This window comes from Euprymna scolopes, chromosome 28 (assembly GCF_053919585.1).
Source record: "Euprymna scolopes isolate OS-2025 chromosome 28, ASM5391958v1, whole genome shotgun sequence".
Classification (NCBI taxonomy): domain Eukaryota; kingdom Metazoa; phylum Mollusca; class Cephalopoda; order Sepiida; family Sepiolidae; genus Euprymna; species Euprymna scolopes.
In genome coordinates, this window is record NC_136509.1 from 922,656 (window position 1) to 944,108 (window position 21,453).

Below are 21,453 nucleotides of genomic sequence, written 5' to 3' on the forward strand. Positions count from 1 at the left end.
ATTCTGTAAATGCCACAATTATACTGTCTCATCAAATCTGTTCCGACTAAAAACAAAGTTTAAAAATGGCTTTCCACATTTTGCCATTTGATATTGACTACTCTCAACTTTCTATCCGTTTGTCTTGCATCTTGTAAGTGTGATTCAATGCCTTTTTTATCTGTTGAAAACAGGCAAGACAAGCTGCATTCTAATGTTCGCATATGTAACGTTTTTGTATTTCTTCCTTACTTGACGATGACGAAATTTCCCCTCTCTTCATCCGAAGTCCTTCTGATTGTTAATGAAGAACGATATTCACTACTTTCTTTCCTTTTGGAAAGAGTCAAAATTTTTAAAATCTGAAAAGCAGTATTTGCAAAAACCTTGCTTAACAAAGAACAGTTTTTTGGCTTTCTTTGAAAAAAACTGCTATGTGTGAAAGAAAACAACTTTCAAAACTCCTCTTTTGTACAGTCAAGCACAAATCATCAAAGGAAGAGAATCTGATTTTCTCTAATCTTTGCTCCTTTCGCACAGGGTTCAATTCCTGCTCTAGTCAAACTGTTTTAGACTTAAACATTTTTTTTTTTTTTTCAACAAATTCTCCCCAGCCAAATTCTGGCTACTTCACAATTCAAAAGAACATTCCAGTTAATAAAATAAATATTGAAAATGTTATAATCGAATTTTTATCTAATTTCTTAAAACTATGAATTTCACTGACTTAACATTTTTTAATCATGCCGAAACATTTGTTGTAAGAATTTAAAGAAATTTGAAATTGGCATAAACTCAAATTTATTCAAAACAAAAAAAATCGCAACAGATTCACAGACGTTTGTAGTTTGTCTAAACAAATCTTAAAATGTTTTCATCAACAACGAAAGTTGAAAAGTTTTATTTATTGTGTTATTTTATTTAATTCTATGAAGCATAACAAAAATCAAGATATTTTCTTGTATGAATCTTGATTTTTGCTTTAATTTTTAATTTAAACTTTTTTTTCTGTTTTCTGCTAATTTATTAAAATTGGTTATTTTTAGATGCTATAAAAAAATATTTAATTTGTAAATTATTCATTATTTACAAAAATCATACAAACTCCCATCCCCACTTTCTCATATACATACACTCCTTTTCTCACATACATACATACACTCCCTTTCTCACATGCACACATACACACAATCTCTTCCTCACCTACACACAAGCATGCACATGCTCACACGCACACACACATACCCCCTTTCTTTCTCTCAGATAATAAACTATTTAATTTTTTAGCCAGCATTTTCTCTTGTTTGCAAACTTTTATCAAATACGTGTGTCACTTCATCAAGTGCATCTTAATCCCAACCGCCGCCATGTGATCCTGCTGCACTGAATAAAATCATATGCAAAACAAAAACGCAAAATAATCCTTTATTTCTTTATTGTTTTTATTTTATGTTTCTAGAGTAAATATTAATTTGTCAATCTCATTCACTCAATATCGAAGCAGCATTCCTTAGAGCCTTTAAAAAAACTCTTACAGCTTACATATTTTTTGCTATATCATCCAAGCATTTCATTTTTTAAATCTCTAATCAATTTTTTTTTTAAATCTCCCATTTTCTTTTTTATTTCTGTAAATGACTACAATTTCAGTTTTAACAATGAAATGTTTTTTGTTGTTTTTTTTACTAAAAAATTCCGTTTCTATTGTAAGAATTCATTTTATGTTTTAGTTTTTCTATAAAACTTAATCCTTTCCATCTCTCTAAATTTGTGTTTAAAATTTACCTCATTTAAATAAGTCTTTTTTAAAGATGATCAAACTACAGGATGGCCAACTTAAAAATAGCCCAACCATAGTTGGCTGCGGAAGAAGCAGTGGAAATAGAACTTTCATTGTGCACTTGTTTCTTTTTGTTGTTGTTTTTATTTTTCAAAGCATTATGTTTCACTTACATTGAATGAGACAAACAACAGCAAAAAAATATAATTGGATTACAAAGAAACAATACCTCTGATTAATCGAACGCACAGACAAAATCCCACGCCTTTACTGTAGATAGGCACGGTCAAAAAATGGTAGAAAAACCAAGTTGTTGTTTTTTTAAAATAAATTAAAATTTATTAAAATCCATTATTCTTAAGCAACTTTTTTTTTTCCAGAAAGATAAAAGCTTGAATTTTGACATATGAAAAGCAGAATCATATGAAACTTTTTCTACTATTTTTAATAGAATTTTCCGCAAAAACACTATTCACCGCCATTTTTATTTCGATGGATAACACATTTGTATATTTTTTTAAAAGGTTTTCTTTTTAATCAATTATTATTATTATTTTTTTTTTTTTTGTCTAAATAAGATTTAGGATGATTTTCTAAGAGAATATGCAAAAATATTATAACATAAGTACCTGAATTTCAAATAATTCCATCTTTTATCTAACTATAGATTTTGTGTGGCGAAATTTTAAAAAATCCTAAATTTAAAACTATGGAAGCCTTTACATGAATAAATGAAATCATTTAGTCTTGTAAATTCTCATGTATTTTTAATGTTTGTTTTAATGATTAAGTGAAGAATCAGCTTATAAAAGTTTAATTCTTTTTTCATAAGCGATATATATTCGTTGTCTACAATAACCCCTGAAGTTAAGCAACAATGAGGCTGGCCAGTATCAGATGGGTGACCATTTTGGGATGCTAGCCACCGTATGTGTTGGAGACAACTCCTGCATCTAGTATTATGTTTGGTCATCTTGACCCTGTCTTGCCATCAGGACCAAGTGTTTCTGGACGAGAGAGTGTGATAGATGCAAGTCCCAAACTCTTTAAACTAAATCGAGCACAAGTCACAGCAAAAAGGGGAGATAACAACTGTTTGTAAATATGAACAACTGTAGGTCTGTATGGTCTACCATAGGTGAGGAAATATCACATAATGACAAATTGGCAAAATAAATTATCATATTTTTAGCAAAATGCATAGTTATTTATTGATTTTTTTCTTTTTTGGTATTGATTTTTCGAAGTATTTTCTATTTAATGGTATATTAGCAATATTGGGCTCACTAAAAGAAAATTTATTTATTTTTCAAAGATTTAAAAGTAGTGGTTTCATAAAAATAATGAAAATATATATATTATTTTGCTAATCTGAAAGAATTATTATTATTAACGTATGCAACGAATTTCACACTTCAAAAAACAATGGATGAAAAATTAAACAGATTCAAAATTCAAATTTTCAACCATAAAATCTGATACGTGCACACTTTTTCTTTTTGCTTGTTTGTTTTATCTACAATCCTCACCCTCCACACAATATATTTTGTTCAGTTTCGGCTGATTATTTTAAGCATATTTGTTACCACAAATAAAGAAGGCAAAAAAAATATAAAAATATCGATTATGAAAAAAAAAGTATACTGTTATAAAGTTCATTCGTCACTTAATAATTGGTAGAAATTTCATATTAATTGGATAATTAGTTGATTTTTGGTAGATTTTTAAAGAGAGACTCCGTCAAAAAATACTTACTCCCTCCTTCCGTTTTTGCCTTGCCTAACTGTAAAGATTTCCCAATACCAGAGAGCTTCTACTCTGAAAGTTTTATCCCTCAGACTGCTAGTTTGGAATTCTCTCTGTGTATCCTGCTTCCTTAACTAATATGCAGAAGTTTAAGTGTAATGTGAACAGACATTCCGCTGCTCAATTCTCTACTTAGTATCCAACTCTACAACTTTACTTTTAAATTGGCCACTCTGATCCTCTATTTAGAAAGCTTTATAGCTTATTTCTCTGTTGTTTCAAATTAAATTTAATCATTTATACTTTTTAATTATGTCTAATTCTTATAGATATTTTTTAAAGTTTTAGAGATGAAAATTTGATTTCTTATTTCATTGTTTGTTTTTTGTAAATTTTGTCGATAAATTCCATGTAATGTTTTTGATGAAATTGTATAAAACAAAGTTGCTAATTAAACTCTAATTGGAAGCCAATTTTGAAAAACTATCATCTCAGATATTTGTTCTATTTTTCAAATCTTTCATGCTGTATATGGAAAAGGCCGTACCTCAAACAGGTCAGGAGATCCAACATTTGGAAGGCTCAACTGAAGGCTAGATTCCAAGTCAGCCAACAAATATGTTTATAGCTTTTAAAACTTCACTCTCCTTGCTCTGAAAAAATTGTGAAAGGGAATTGAACCCATCAAATTTATTTTAGCTGAGTTTAAGCATTATTTACATTCTTTCGACTTCTGTTATCATCTTGAGTGTTACTTTCACGTTTCAGTCAATATAACTTCCAACCTTTTTCAGGTCTATCTTGTTGAACTCTAGAATCTTGTGGAATTCAGAAATCTGCTTGTAATTTCGAACAAAATTGTTTATTTAATCCACGGAAATAGCATGCTCTTGTTCCATCAGCCATAATTGGGTAGAAGTCCTCAGTAATTCAAAATTGTATTTTAGGTGTCACCTGCACTGAGGATTGGACTTTCAACCTCCATAAGAGTGTAACTTTTATAATTGAATTTAACTAAATACTCTATCGACTGTGCCACAGATCTTTGTGCAATGACTTAAGATGAGAACAGTAGTGCAAAAAATACAAATAATCAATCCTCAAGTCAAAAATTCAGAACCGTGAGTTTCTGTTTTATATCATAAATTACATTTGGATTATAAGTTTATGAGAAAAAAATGAGTGAATTTTATGGAGAACTTATTTCTGTTGCTATTATAATTAAAAAAAAAATACAGCAATAGTTAGTTAGTTTTATATATTTTATAAAAGTTTAATGTAATAATCTTTTTCATTTTTTTCTTTTTACATATTGACAGCCCGGTTTATTAAAGAAATATCATTTTCCCATATTTTAGTGAACAAAAATTGTTTTGTTTAAAATAAATTTGATGAGTTAAAATTCCCTTTCAAAATTTTATCGGAGCAATGAAAATATCTGTTGACTTGTCTTGTATCTTGTATCTGTTAGCACCTTCCAATTGTTAAATTTCTTGGCCTATTATAGAGATGGCCTTGGAATGATACAAACTGTAGTGTAATATTTAATGAATTAATATAGAATATACAATTCAGTTGTGTAATGAATTTAATTCTCACCAGGTGCGTCAATCATCCTATACTTAGAAGGAAGTGACAGTTTATGGGTAGGAAATTGATCAGCACAATTTTGCATTTTTTTTTTTTTTACATTATTTTAGCAATATACACATAAAAAATTGAAGTTGTTTAAAATATTTCAATAATGACATACATAAAAAGAGTTTCATGATCTAAGAATCTTTTTAAATTTTTTAAATCTGACAAAAAATAAAGAAGTTATGACTATTCTTGTGCCTCACACATTTAGATATTTTCCCTCTTTAAGACCATATGTATTTTGTCACATTTTTTTACACTACTTTTTCAGTAAAAATGTTATATCTTTGTGAAAACACAAGATTAAGCAATAAAATGTGCCATATTAGTAAACTTTTGTGCAAGGAATCCGAATATGGCACTGAAAATCTCCAGAAATTAATAATTTCCAAGTAATCTGCAGTAAATGCGCATAAATATGTTGCAATACCATAAAAAATTCCATGTATCCATTAAAAAGAAAAAACTCCAAGATGAATTGTAATCCATTTTATATACAAGAAACTGAAATTTAATACTAGGACTGTTCAAAAATGAATATATTGCAAGATTTTTTGTATTATTATAGATTAACACTTGCCACTCGAACTTAGGGTTAGTGGTAGAATTATGGAAGGGTTTTTATTTTTAAGTGAGTGCTATTCTGACCTAAATTTAGTAGTAGCATAATTTATATATATATATTACTAAATTTTCAAATTGAAGAATATCAAAAGAAATTGGAGTATCAACTGCTTTAAAAGGCAAGAATGACTGGGAATTAGTGGATCATTATATATTATTTTTTTCTATTCTAAATTCTTTTGTTGTCATTTGTTTCTTTTTTTTCCACTAATTATTTTTAGAGTATTCGAATATAATCAACTAAAAGAGTAGAATCTTATTTAGTTTTTTTTTTTTAATTATTATGATTATTGGCAGTTATAATCATTTATTACTACAATTAAAGTTCAAAACTTAAGTATATTTGAAAACCAATATTTCTTGAAGGAAATTTTATAAAATAATTACAACTCACATGAATTTTAAACAAAAGAGTTTTTTTTTTTTCTTTTTCTTTTTTTTTTTCAAAATATACGTAATTCACAAAACTCATTGCTTTAAAGTAAATAGAAAGCAACAGCTACTACTTCTGCTGCAGACTAGCTTAAATTATTAGCACTACTAATCAAATTGTTTACTTTTGTTAAAAACAGGTTAAAATTATTGGGGGAGCCTAATTAAAAACTGCTGATAGCAAAAGGGAAATCAACATATAATTATCATTTTAACACATAAAAATAATAACATTATTTTACTTTATTAATTGGGGTACAAAGAATATTTAGAAAAAATGTTTGAGACACATCATGTTGAAGTTTTAATTTTTTTTTTTTAAGGCAACAAAAATACAAAAGGACCAGTTTATTTCATATCTTAACAATAAGTGAGATTTATGTTTTTTCTGATTGTTCTCCAAAGTTTATGACAAAATTCCTCATAGAGGGGTAGTACCAAATTTATAAGCACTATGGAGAGGGGGGGAATTTGACGCAAAATGATCCTTTCTTAGTGTTAACATTTTAATCATTACTTTCCTAAAAACTCTTCAAATATGTGTAGATTATTAAATAAAGCATGTGAAAGGATATCCATTTCTAAACAAAATGGTAGTATTTTGAGAACTTATATGTTTTTAAAGTATGACTATTTTAGTACAACTATCTTGAAACATCCAAAGCGTTTTTTTATGGGCAATAGGTATTACCAATTATTTTGATTAAGAGTTTTTTCATTTGAGAAAAACAACAAAATAGTTTCATTTTGACAAATTCATCTTTTGTTTATCATATCTTATCTATCTATATACAACACACCTTGCACAATAGAAAGGGCTCAATATCATTCCAGATAGAGTTTTATAAAACTATTAAATAATAAATGTGGATTATCTTAAAACTTTACTGAATTGTCGAATAGACTCTTTTTTTTAATCCATGGGGTTAACTTGCTCTCATTCCATCAATCATGAGGGTATAAATCTTAAGTAATTCACACTTGTATAGCACTGAGGATTAAACCTTCAACCTCCAGAAGAGTGTCAGGCTAGAATAGAATTTTACTTTTACCTAGTACTTTATTTGTTATGACACAAGTTCTTGCGGACAGTTCTAGTATGAATTTTAGGAGTCTTACACCTATTCTTGTATCTTTTCATATGTACAATCTTAGTGGAGGTGATAGCCGAAACAAGTACAAGTAGTACAATTTTATTGCTTATAGATTACATAGAAAGCATATATAATTAAATGACAAAAGTCTATAATCCAAATTTCAAGATGTTGACAATCTTACCTTTTATTTCTTTAAATATTATATATATATATATATATATATATATATATAGGAACTGTTCTGCTTGCATTCTTTGCTATTGGGGTCTCATTTATTCCTCTTGGGGTTGTCTTGCTTCTCACCTCAGATCATGTCAAAGAAGTGACGGCTGATTACACAAATTGTCAAAATGAAAATAATCAAACGTGCCTTAAAGTCATTGCAGATGACACGTTGGCAAGTTGCACTTGTAAAATATCGATTAACCTGATTAAACCCTTCAAGCAATCTGTATATCTTTATAACTATACACAGGGTAACCTAAAAAAAACGGGCCCCAACTCTAATTAGGCTCCGTTTCTTAGTGTTTTGTCTGAATGAAATGAAACTTTAGTCATAACTAGTTTATTATATTCTAAACATCACATCAAAACACTAGGGTTCTTGGCCTTTTTTTCTCCAAAACCTCTGCCCTAGATGGAGGGGGAGACTAAAACTTGCTGCTATAGTTTCAAATGATCTAAAATAGCAGCAAGGGGAGACTTGATTCCAAATATTCTTGTATGTTATATCTCCTATCTTTTGGAAATAGGGTATGATTATGAATATCTATGCCGTAGTTCTTTGATGTTGGCTAGTTCCTTTTTTTCATTCAACGATGTTGTGTCGTAGTTGGTTGATGTGCTGTAGTTCTTTGATGTTGGCTGGTTCCTTTTTTTTTCATTCAACGATGTTGTGTTGTAGTTGGTTGATGTGCCGTAGTTCTTTGATGTTGGCTGGTTCCTTCTTTTCATTCAACGATGTTGTGCCGTGGATTTTTTTTTTCTTTCTCTCCGGTTGATGTGCCGTAGCGACCTTTCAGGGTCGAATCCTGGTCACGGCACCAATTATGAAACCGCACCGTGACGTCGCGTCATCATATATCTCCAGTATCAAATAATCCTTATACACTGAAATTGATTTTATGTATGAAAACCAAAGAGGGGAGATATAGCATATGAGAAATAACTGTGAGTCAAATCTCCCCCTGCTGATATTTCAGATCATTTGAAGACATAGCAGCAATTTTTAGTCTCCCCTTCATCAAGGTTTTGGGGAAATATATGTATATAAGTATGTTTATTTAATAATATTTTATCTTTTATTTATATCAGTCCTTTAATTAATGAAGCTCAATGTAACTATAGAGCATATATAAATAAATGACAAAAGTCTATCATCCAAATTTCAAGATGTTAACCATCTTTTATTTCTTTAAGTACGTTGACATGCACACTTCTTGACAGCACCTGTTTCGTAGCATAGAATCATGCATGTAATTATGTCAATTTTTTTATTTATTCCACCCTTAACTGATCAGAAGAAAAAAAACTTATTAACTTTAAAAGAAAATAAAGGAATATAGTCATGATTATAAAATTCGAAATGGAAAGAGACGTTGCAATTATTTTTTCAATTTATTCTGCCACATTTAAATTTTAATGTAAAGTTACTCTGTAATTGTGCCCATATTACTTTTAAAAGAAAATAAAGTTGATAAGTTCTTTTTCTTCTGATGAGTTAAGGATGGAATAAATCCAAAATCTTGAAATTTGGAATATAGACTGTCATTTTTATATAATATATATATATATATATATATATGGAAACTTAACCAAGTTTTTGGGATTTTACCGTTATTGGATATTTTACCCTTCACCAGACTATCCATTCACGTGAAATTACCTTTTTCTTCACCATATTCCCTCTCCTTCACTATTTGTTACCAAGTAAGATCTATAACTTACTTGTAGTTTCATCAAATACTTTTGCAAGCAAAATCCAATCCCGCATTTTACTAAATCCTACCCTCTGATGAGAAGGAAAGTATTTCTTCGAAACTCCGCAGATTAAGGACTATCCACTTATTTTGTGCTTCCTTTTTAAAATTAAATATGTTTTTAACTCTTTTTCAAAGTGTTTTTTAACATTTTTTATTAACTACTTGTTCTTATATATATATATGTGTGTGTGTATATCATTAAATGAGTTATCGTTGAACGGTTAACGAGGCGAGTACCATTGTCAAAACATTGATCATATATACCTGCTATATACACATATATATCTGCTCTGGTAGTATAACTAAGGTAACAAAACTTCTCGATTGCAGACACATTTTCAAAGACATTACTTTTTAGTCTACATTTTGTACTTGTAATAACATTTTTATTGTACATCGATCTGTTAGAAGCCTTTTAGAGAGCCAACGACCAGTTATACTTATGGAGAGTTTCAAATGGACTTTGTGTTTACTCTCAGCAGCCATGAACTTTTATCTCCTTACCTATTTTGACCTTTTGTCCTCGCATTTCATGAACAATGTTTCTTGAATTAGCTTTGTCGCTGAAAACTGATTGTTACTTTAAGTTCTACATGAGTTTTCTGGAGGTTGAATGTTCAATCTTCAATGAACACTTTTACCCGGTCATGGCTGATGGAACTAGAACAATCTACTGTGGATTAAATAAAATTTTCAGTTTCTAAATTCTACATAGATTTCCAAGTTAGACAAAGATTTCCCAGTTTGAAAAAAATTTGCCTGAAAATGTCGGAGGTTACACAATCGAACGGTTATAAGAATAACAATCAAGTAACAAAAAGTAATCAAAATTATCAATCCATCTTTGTAATATTCTACTTGTTCTACTTAGTTAATCTTTACGTTATGCTTTGAGAAAGGCCAAATACATTCTTTGAAGACCAAACTGCTTCAAGAAAGGCCAACTATGTAAAATTTGGCTTAAAAAAATAACAATCTCGGTAAGAATATGAGAGTGATCTCCCTTTGATGTAGCCTCGTTTTCGAATATCATTATAATAATATATAATCATTGTTATAATGGTGTGAGAAAGGAACTCATAGTAATTTTGACTTAGAAAGAAGTCAATGAAACGTTAAGAAACAAAAAGTATTTTCTCCCAAGAAGAGCTGAACTGAAGGAGTAAATTTAAGATTGTCTCTTACAATGTGATTTTATTGTTTGTATTGAACTATATAGCACAATATTACTTTCTGAGTATTTATTAATTTATCTTATTTGGGTTAGTTTTCTATTTAAGATACAATGATCACTATTTTCGTAGAAATGTTGCTAAGCTCATATTTGCTTTTGCTGTGTGTTATTGGATTTGTTTGTTCCCAAAACTAAAATTATTTTTAGAAAAAATAACAAATCATTGTATTCTGCTTTTGTACTCAGATTTTTTTACCTTCAATTATACCTTACTTCTCCTATTTTTTAAGGATATGCTTTCTACTTTTTACTGTAGGCCATGCTATCAGGTGCCTTCAATAAGTTTCCAGACTTTTTTGTATTGTAGATTCTTGAAAATTTAATAGTTTATTGCTATAAATCTTATAAGATGACTGACCAATTTTTATGATTTCAAGTTCAAATGAACAGCTACAGCAGGAATTGGAATACTCTCTACTAAAGCCTAATTGTCGCAGCTGGTGAATTTCTAAAATGCAATCTGGACATGAGAACAATATGCAATAAAATTCTGTTTCAAACTTGGAAAAAATGTCATAGAAACGTATGGAATGCTTCAGACTGCTTTTGGACCATCTTGCATGAATCGAGCATCAGTTTTTGAATCGCAAGGAAGGCAGGGAGTCTGTGAGGGATGGTGAAAGGTGTGAGAGGAGTAAGAAAGCCAGAACACCAATGTTGATTGGTTAAATAAATGCATAATGACCGTTGTGTGTATATAGAGACAATAAATACCTGGGTTGATGTCAATGCGGGAATGTACGCATAATTATTCACGAGGAACTGAAGATGCGGAAGATTTGCGTGAAACTTGTCCCAAGAGTGCTCAGAGAAGATCAGAAAGAAAGACAGTTCCTCATCCTCCCTATAGTCTAGACCTTGCTCCCTGTGACTTTTGGTTATTCCCTAAGCTCAAGGAAAACCTTAGAGGTTGTCATTATGAGACAGTTGAGGAGATCAAAAAGACTTTGATGAGGGTCACTGACACGCTCACACAAGAGGACTTCCATGGGGGCTTCCAGAAGTTGTTGGAACAGTACAACAAATGCATTGCAGCCGGAGGAGATTACTTTGAAGGGGACTAGAGTTTCATGTGTGTACTATCAATAAAAGTGGGCATATAAAAACAGTGTGGAAACATATTAAAGGCACCTCGTAACTCAGAGAAAATGTAAAAAAAGCAAAGTAAATCAAGAAACCCACTTTTATTACAGATATAAACACATGAGCAACCTATGCTTACGCTTTCTCTTTCACTTAATCTTATTTTTCTTTTTTTATAGGTAGATCTAAAAACCTTTTCAGGAAGTATATCATTTTCGTTATTTCAGTCTTCTCATGAAAGACAATCGCCAGAAGAAATTCTCTAGAAATTGCAAAAATATTGTCAGCAATTTTTATTTCTCCAAAAAAAAAAAAATGTCTTGACCTGATTGTGTAAGGTATGAAAGGTAAGTCTATAACCTATGTATTCTAAAAAACACCAGGACGGGTCGGGGAGGGGATATTGGGAAGGAATTTTGATTACATGGGAAAGGGCAGTCATCCATAACAAGTAGAAACCTGTTGCTGATTTGAACAGCATAAGTCAGTCGCATGTCTGTTCATCCCATTGAGTCTTCAATGATCACCAGATCCGTTTCTGTCTTTTTTTCCTATTCAAGGTTTTTCCATTAATCCATAAGACCTTTTATTCACCACCCTCCCCCTCCATCCTTAAGTAGCAGTAAATCATAATTATTGCTATATGGAATTTTAAGGAAAAACTATAGCAACTGAAATTGCCTTTGTTTACTACATTTTTGCAATTGATATAAGAATTAATAGAAGCAGTCTCTCTCTCTCTCTCTCTCTCTCTCTCTCTCTCTGTCTCTCTTGCTTGTTGTTCTAATCCAGTCTCTTATCTCTCTCTCTCTTTCTGACTGGACATGTCTGCGCTGGTTCTCTTCGAATGCCTTTCTCAGCCTCGACATAATATATTGCCTTCCATTCTGCACTCACAAATGACAAACCGTTCAAAGTATCTGATTAATCTTAGCGCATTCAACACGACCAATCAACACACCTGGCATTTCAAACTTGAAATATTTCAAGCCCACACATTCCATCTGTGCAGAATTTGCTTGGTTTTCAAATGAATAATTTATTAACGCAACCAAACATGTACCCTCTTGCCATTACTAAGCCAATCATTGCAAATAAACCACAATCTCTCTCTCTCTCTCTCTCTCTCTCTCTCTATATATATATATATATATGTATATATATATATATATATATATAATAAAAGACAAAAGTCTATATTCCAAATTTCAAGATGTTGACCATCTTACAATTTATTTCTTTAAGTACATTGACATGCACAAATTTTGACAGCACCTTTTCGTAGCACAAAATCATTCATTTAATTATTATATCAATCAATGAATCTATTTTGCTCTTAACTCCGCAGAACAAAAAAGCACCTGTCAATCATTAAAAGAAAATAAAATGCATGATTACAAAATCCGAAAATTAAGAGAGAAGGTGTAATTACTTTTTATTTATTTCTTTTATTACACCATGTTTGAATTTTCAAGTAAAGTCACTAAAATTTAAATTTTTGTATTAATTAATTGGATTCATTTTGATATACATTAATAAAAAAAAAAATTATTTAATATTTTATTAATTTATTATTCATAATTAATCTATATATATTTACTTAAGTTGATATTAACGGTTATATCTCATAGGATTAGTGAATCTCCCAACAAAGGCTTCCTTTCTATGGCAATTGTTCTTGACATATCAAAGGCCTTTGATAAGGTATGGCATAAAGCCCTATTTCACAAGATTTCCAGCCATGGTATAACTGGAAATGTTTTCTCAATTATTAAATCATTTCTATCTCATAGGCTCATAAGTGGTTGATGGGCAGAAATCAGAGGCCCACAGTATTAAAGCTGGAGTCCCTCAGGGGTCAATCCTGGGCCCAACTCTCTTCCTGATCTACATAAATGATCTCCCAAAACACATACTTAAATCATTCGTTGACATCTATGGCAACACATCAAAGGCCATAAATGACATACTTCTCTCTGATTCTCTCTCCTCTGATCTTGAGCACGTGGTACAGTGGGGGAAGAGGTGGCTGGTTACTTTTAATGCATCTAAAACCAAGCTCCTATCTTTATATCATCAATGCTCTGATCCCCATCTGGCATCAATTGAAATGGATGGCTCTCGTCTTGGGGAGGCTCCATGTTTTGACAAGCTTCTGGGCTTGACCTTTACTCCTGATCTGAAGTGGAACACGTACATCAAGTCTGTTGTCAAGGTCGCTGGGAAAATGGATCCTTCTACCGCTCCAGAAGATATCTCGCTGCTGATGCAATTCTCTATCTATATAAAAGCCAAGTACGTCCAAGGATGGAGTACTGCTGCCACATCTGGGCAGGAGCTGCTAAAAACAGCCTATCCTGCCTTGACAGAGTACAAAATAGACTTCTTTTCTCTTCCCTGCAACCTCTCTCCCACGGAAGAGACATTGCAGCCTGTCTTTGTTTTATCGTTATTTCCATGGCAAGTTCTTTTCTGAGCTCCAATCTCTGGTCTCCCCTCACCAATCTTTCACGAAAAACACCATTCTAGTTGAAACCACTGTCAATAATTTTTCCCATTCTTTATCTGTGCCTAAATGAATATGTAGATTCCATGAACAAAGCTTCTTTCTTAGAATTGCACGCCTGCGGAACTCTCTTCCGTTTGCCTGTTTCCCACCTGACTACAACTTGGATGTCTTCAAGTCCAACATAAACAAATTCCTGATAAACCGCCCCTTTAAGTAAGACTCTTTATCAAATCTCCATTACTACCGATTACTACAATATTATCCCATTGATTACTGTACATGCAATAACACTTATCCCCGAGTGGCTCCCGGATCTTGATAAGTGGTGACTACCATGTAAAAAGAAAAAAAAAAAAAAAAATTATTTTTATATTTTGTAATCATTTTTCTTTTTTTTTTTCATCCCAAACAAGGCACAGTGCCATTTTGAAGTAGGGGGCTACTATCGGGGACATAAGTTGCAGGGATATTATGAAGGAAGATGAGCAGCAAGATGTCTATTCACATTACACTTGAACTTCTGCATGTCAGTACAATTGGCAAAGCAGAATCACGGAAGGAAGTTCCAGTTTAGCAGTTCAGGGGAAGAAACTATTGGAGTAGAAAGTTTTCTTACATCTAGGGATCTCCATTGTGTAGAGATAGGACTTAGCCGCTTTTCAGGTTTGTCGGGGGTATTTACGTCGAGGGGGTACAAGGGCTTGTAGTTTGTTAGAGCATTCACCATTGAAATACTTGTAGAACAGGCAGAAGGATGAAACATTTCATCGATGGGACAGAGGCTGAAGCTTAGATGACTTCAAGACCTATCAGGTTGGCAACTCTCTTTTGAACCCTGTCCAGGAGGGAGAGACTAGTAGCAGATGCACCAGCCCAAATCTGACAACAATTCTCCATACATGGGCGAATGGTGCCCTTATAGAGGTACAGGATACTATCAGGCATAAGTAGCTTTCTAGCATGGTAGAGAGAGCCCACTTTCTTCACAGTGGCCTTAGTAATGCTCTCAATGTATCTGTTCCAACTCATGCTCCCTGTGAATGTTAGGCCAAGGAGTTTAAAAGAAATACTTTCAGGGAATGTGTCTTTGGCCATTGCTATTGGTGGTAGAGAAGTTTCTTGTAATTATTGAAAGAAACAAGCTTAGTCTTGGCAGCATTAAATGTGACCATCCATTTTTGTCCCCATTCCACTACAGATTGGAGGTCTTCATCAAGTGTTTCTGCCATTTCCTTATATATGTGTTCCTTTGTTTTCCCCTCGTACCTGTTATAGAGCATGGTGTCATCAGCAAATATACCCATCTCCGAAACAGTTGTATCAGGGAGCTCATTTATGAACATTAGGAATAATAAAGGTCCAAAGATAGACCCCTGAGGTACTCCCACATTTATATCATATTGTTTTAACCCATGATCATCAAGGACAACCTGGATTCTTCTCTTAAGAAGGATTTAATTATGTTTAGTATTCTTCCAGTGATACTGTATGATCTGATTTTCCTGAGATGACCATCGTGCCATACCCTGTCAAAAGCCTTAGATATATCTAAGGCTACTGCTCTATCCTTCCCTGCTTTGTCCAGTGAATGTTATATACGTTCAGAGATTACAGTCAGGATATCTTCTGTGGAACGGGCTTGCCTAAATCCATACTGTTGGTCGGTCAGAAGTTTAGCAGCTGTAAGGTGATGGACTACAGCTGGTTAATTATGGACTCAAATATTTTGGTGAAAAGTGGGAGGAGGCTAATGGGGCGATAATTTAATGGGTCTATTCTTTCGCCAAAATTCTTGAAAGAAGCAGTCAGAACTACAGAAGCAGTTTTCCAGCAGTCAGGAAAGCATATTCGTTAAGGCATTTGTTGTAATGTTTGGAGAGAACTGGAGCACCCTCGATGGAGCATTTTTTAATAGCACAGTTGGGATGAGATCGGGTCCACATGCTTTTGAGGTGGTTTTTAATGATATCATGCACCTGAGAAGGTGTGATTTTCAGATCATCTAATGTGGCGTCTGTTTGCAAAGGAAAGTCAGGGAGGGAGTGTTTTGCTGGGTCCTATGTGAAGTTTGAGGCAAACCGACTGGCAAGCATGTTAGCCTTCTCGGTTGCCATGCAAATAACTTCATGATTATTTGATGGTGGGGGAATTGTTGATTGTCCATTATTTACTACACGAGTGTAGATTTTTCAAAAATCACGGGTTCCTAATTTCTGTGCTTCAATGAGTTTTCTGGGGGTTTCAGTATATTCTCTCTTTGCTGTCACTATCTCTCTCTTACAATTACTTCTAGCTTTTATGAACTTCTGTCTATTTGAACTGGACTTATATCGATTAAATCTGTGGTACGCATGCTGTCTTTTAGCAATGGCAGCTGCACACATAGAAGTAAACCATTGGCAAGAGTGAGGTCATATGCTTTTCATCTTGTTTTAATGAATTGATAGGTGCTTTTACTTTTGAGAAATAAAGGGCAGAATAGATTCATTGATTGATATAATAATTAAACAAATACTTTTGCGCTATGAAACAGTTGCTGTCAAGAATCGTGCATGTCAATCTACTTAAAGGAATAAATGGTAAGATGGTCAACGTCTTGAAATTTGGAATATGAACTTTTGTCATTTATTTGTTATTACATTCATTATATTAAGCTTCATCAAATTAAAAGGATTGGTATAAATAAAAGCTGAAATATAATTGAAAAAAACATATTTCCAGTAATATATATATATATATATATATATATATATATACTTGTTTATTGTTATATAAACATGGTCACATCTTGCTGCTACAAATAGCCACTTGTTTCAATCAAACAACAGATATCATCAGGCAGCGACTTGACTATTCAAAAGTTCAATGAATAATGGATTTTTATTTTAGGTAGGAACTCTTTAAAAGTTGGAGTTAAAAAAACTTAAAACACAAAACTGTAATTATAAGATGTAAAGAGGGAGGGGGCAATTTAAATAAAGTTAAAAGATTATAATGGAGAGAGAGTGATTAAGAAGAGAAAAAAAGAAATAGAGAAAGAAAATAGAGAGAAAAAAAATATACATATAATATGGAGAAGAAAAAGAAAAAAGATATAAATGGTTATTATAAAGAGAATAGGGACTAGAAGGGAAAAGAAAGAATGATGAGATATAGTTAAAGAGAGAAAGAAAGAAAGAAAGAAAGTAAGAATTAATAGGAAGGGAATCTTAACAAAGTTGCCAGTATATAGAAAAAGAAAAAAATCTGCGTGTCAACCAATATATGAACAATTATACAATTCAGTAATGAGACAACATTATTACAAAAACAAACAGAAAATGAACATGTCAAAAAAGACAGCGAATGTATCCAACTGACATATTTATCATCTAACATATGTCCACGAGTAATATCAACGCAGTTCAAACATACGTCTACAATTAATTAAGCCCTTTATACTAAATGATATAAGTTTAAAGTTTTCACGTTTTTATTAAATGAATATATAAGTAAAAGAAAAAATAAAATAATAATGATAAAACAATATTAAAATTATTATTAATAATAATAATAATAATAGTAATAATAAAAATAATAGTAATAATAATAATAGTAATAATAATAATAATAATAAAAACAGAATAAAATTAATATTTATTACCCATTTAATATAACATATTTAGCCATAAGAGGGGATTAAATAAATTAAATAGGACTAATAAATTATAAATAATAATCTACTAATATTTATGTATATAAAAAGAATACAATACATATATATATACATACACATACACACACATACATATACACATATACACACACATATATATATACACATATATATATACATATACACACATATACATACATATATACATACATGCATTTAATTAAAGGTGTAACTCTATACTATTAAGTTGAAATTTTAAGCTAGTTAAATATAAATATAAAGTCATATTAAATCACAAAATAATACATTCAAGACAGTATTACTAGAAACATAGATACAAGTACACTTACATATAAATATATAAATATATTCAGGCAAAAGAAAGTAGTTAAATCAACAGAATACTCAAAAGTAGCGACACACAGGTAGATAGTAACAAAATTAAAAATAATAAAATACATATGTATATACCCACAGAGAACCAACATACATACAAATATACATATATATATAATTTTATGTATACACATACATACAAAACAATACACAAACATATGCACACAGTCATATACTAATATACAACAACGCACACACACATATATATACGCACATATAAATATGTATAATTCACATAAATCATATACATAGAAATACATATGAATACAAATTATTTGGCAAGAGTACAGATAGATGCATACACACATAAAAGCATATAAATGGACTGAATAAACACCACCAGGGGAGCACACAACAAAGGAGGGTATACAAAATAATATAGAAATGTATAAAACTAAGTACACACGGTCATAAAATAAACACATAGACACATACATATACATATAGACACACAGGTATATAAGATAGGGGAAATAAAGAATGAAATCAGGCGAGGAGAAAGTATATTAATAGTATTTTAATAAATTATAGAAATCAGTGACAATTTTAAATTTATATAAATTTTATATCTAAGCTAAATTACTTAAAAGATGGTTTTTATAATTGATGGTATTACCCAAACCCAAATGATTATTATAGTGAAGCTATAAATTTGATGGCTCTGACATAAATTGAAATTGCATTATATGAAAACTAGTCAAAAATGTTTTAGTGCAAAGAGTTCATGAAATAAAGAAAAGAAATCAAAAATGTAAAAAGTAGATTATAGATTAAAAATTAAGATTAAAGAATATACAGTTGTTAGGTATTTACAAAGGTGATAAAGATCATAAGAGTATTGTGTCAAACAATAAATTTTTGTAAATTATAATTTACAGTCTTAAATTAAATGTTATATATATATATATATATATTCTTCAGATGCTGCATTTCAATTTCTTGTTCTCTGTCAGTGGAAGAGAAATCCTTCACGACTGAGACAATTTTTATTTTTGTTCCTTTTCTCCACATTAAAAAAACGACCCTGGTGTCTAACTCTGTCCCGTGGGGAGACATTGTAAATAGGAACATCATGTTAACAACAAAAAAAAGAGTTTTAGATGTTTTCTTATTTAAAACCAAATGTGCAAGTTTTTTTTTATTCCATTTATGATTTTGTGATACTATTAACGACCCCTCCTAGTGTTAGGATATGGAAAAAAAAAAGAAAAAATATAACAACAAACAGAGGAAATAGGTTTATCAGCAGAATAAAGTTATAGGAAGTCGTTCATCAAGGAACATAAAAGAAGCTAAAATAGGATTGTTAATCAAAATGTGGCGGATAAAAGATCAGGAATAAAGACATATATATTTAGATTTAGTTTTGAGCAATTGTAGAAGTGGCAATGAGTTTGGTGGCAGTTAGAGGCAGTTTATGGACAGTCTTGGGTTTGCAACCGTTGAGGACTGTGTCCAGTTTGATATAGTTAGTGGCTTTGGGGTCTTCTGAGAGAGATCAGAGTCAAAGTTGGGCAAGAATAGATTGGGCTGAGAAGAAGACCAGACAACTAGTGATGGGCAACGTTTGGAGTTCCTTTTTCTTTACCATATGATGGTATTACCCAAACCCAAACACACACACACACACACACACACACACACACACACACAGCTAAACTGATTTACACTAAATATTTGCCTTGCATTGTTTTATCAAAGCACAATCACAAAAACGATCTCGGGTCATAATTTCTTATGTGGAGAAAAAAATATGGTCACCATGCAAAATAGTAACCTTAATTGGAAATAACAAAATAAGTTTGATATATTTACTGATTGGAAATTTAAAACAAATTATCCTTTTCAAACCGATTATATTCATTAATTTTTTTTTTTTTTTTAAATTTCCATCACTAAGTCTCGTATAATAAAATCTTTTGAGAGGCAAAGGCAAAATATTAGCTCTGTATATGAGTTTGTTTTGATGTGATTGTATTTTTTCATTTCATCCATTTTTTGCACTTAAGTTTTCAATGTACATATGTGTGCATACACCATGTGCCTTCACTGCTATGATCATTCTACACATGCCAGGCCAACGTTGTGTTCGTCTGCATTTGTGTGTGTGCGTGTAGTTGATACATTTAACTTCTTTTTAATATGTAATGATATTAAGTGTTTATTTTTTAGAGTTTACAAGTTGTACCCATCTACTCAGTTGAATGGCAGACTTGCAGCCTCAGATCCTTGTCTGACTCGATCATTACACAAAGTGAGCCACCCTGCCCAGAAAGACACACTGACTCAACTGCCTCCTAGCTCTCCCCAAAACCAACTGCTGCTTTAAACATTCAACTCCCACTCTTCTTCCTTATTTCCCATTAGAGTGAAGCGGGGTGGCTAGATATGACCACTTCTATTTTCCTTATCTCTTCACTCTTCACTGGTTCTGGCCATTTGTTAGTGATCACTGTTTGTTTGCACAGAGGTTTGCTGTTTCAGATATCCATTGAAGACTGTCTAGGACTGTCTTTATTTATAGGGATTTTATCTGGAGCCCACATCAAGGAAATTTATTTTTTCTTAAAGGCTGATCCCAGTATGACTTTCCCATTAAATGAGGCACTTAGTTTTTTAGACTAAGAGAATATCACTTGGGCAGTCTGACTCTGGCCAGAGATATTTTCAGTTTTCTATGTTCCCCCTCCTTTTGCCAAGCATCTATCACGGCAACATCTGTCATTCACATGCACCAGTAAAACATGCTGCATAGCACATGTGTGTGTGTGTGTGTGTGTGTGTGTGTGTGTGTGTGTGGTTTGTTTGCTTTATATTGACAAGTTGAGGTTTCAGTCTGTATACCTTTTTTCTTTTTATGTGCTAACAAGTCACCAGCTATCAAGGCCCAAACTCCACTCGAGAATAATGGTGAAAATTTAACTTATTTTACAAACTCACTTTCTGAAATGATCAATACTAAGTTGGTTATCAGTAGAGTTGAATAGAATAGGAGCTCTTGTCAGTTGGACGCTGAAACAACAATGTGAAGATTTGCAATGATGATCGAAACTGAGCAGAATTTAATTATCTAATTGGACGGCTTAACAAGAATTTGTTTACATTGGACTTGAAAACGACCATTTTGTGGGCATTAGAGAAATAGTCCCATGGTATTGTGTTTCAGAGATGGTTAGACCTCCTTCCAGTTGCAATGTCTCTTCTGTTAGAAAGGAGATATCCAGAACTAAAGACATCGTCCCCCCTCATTAGATTGCGGAGTTGATTTTGTATGTTGTCAAGGCAAGAAAGAGATTAC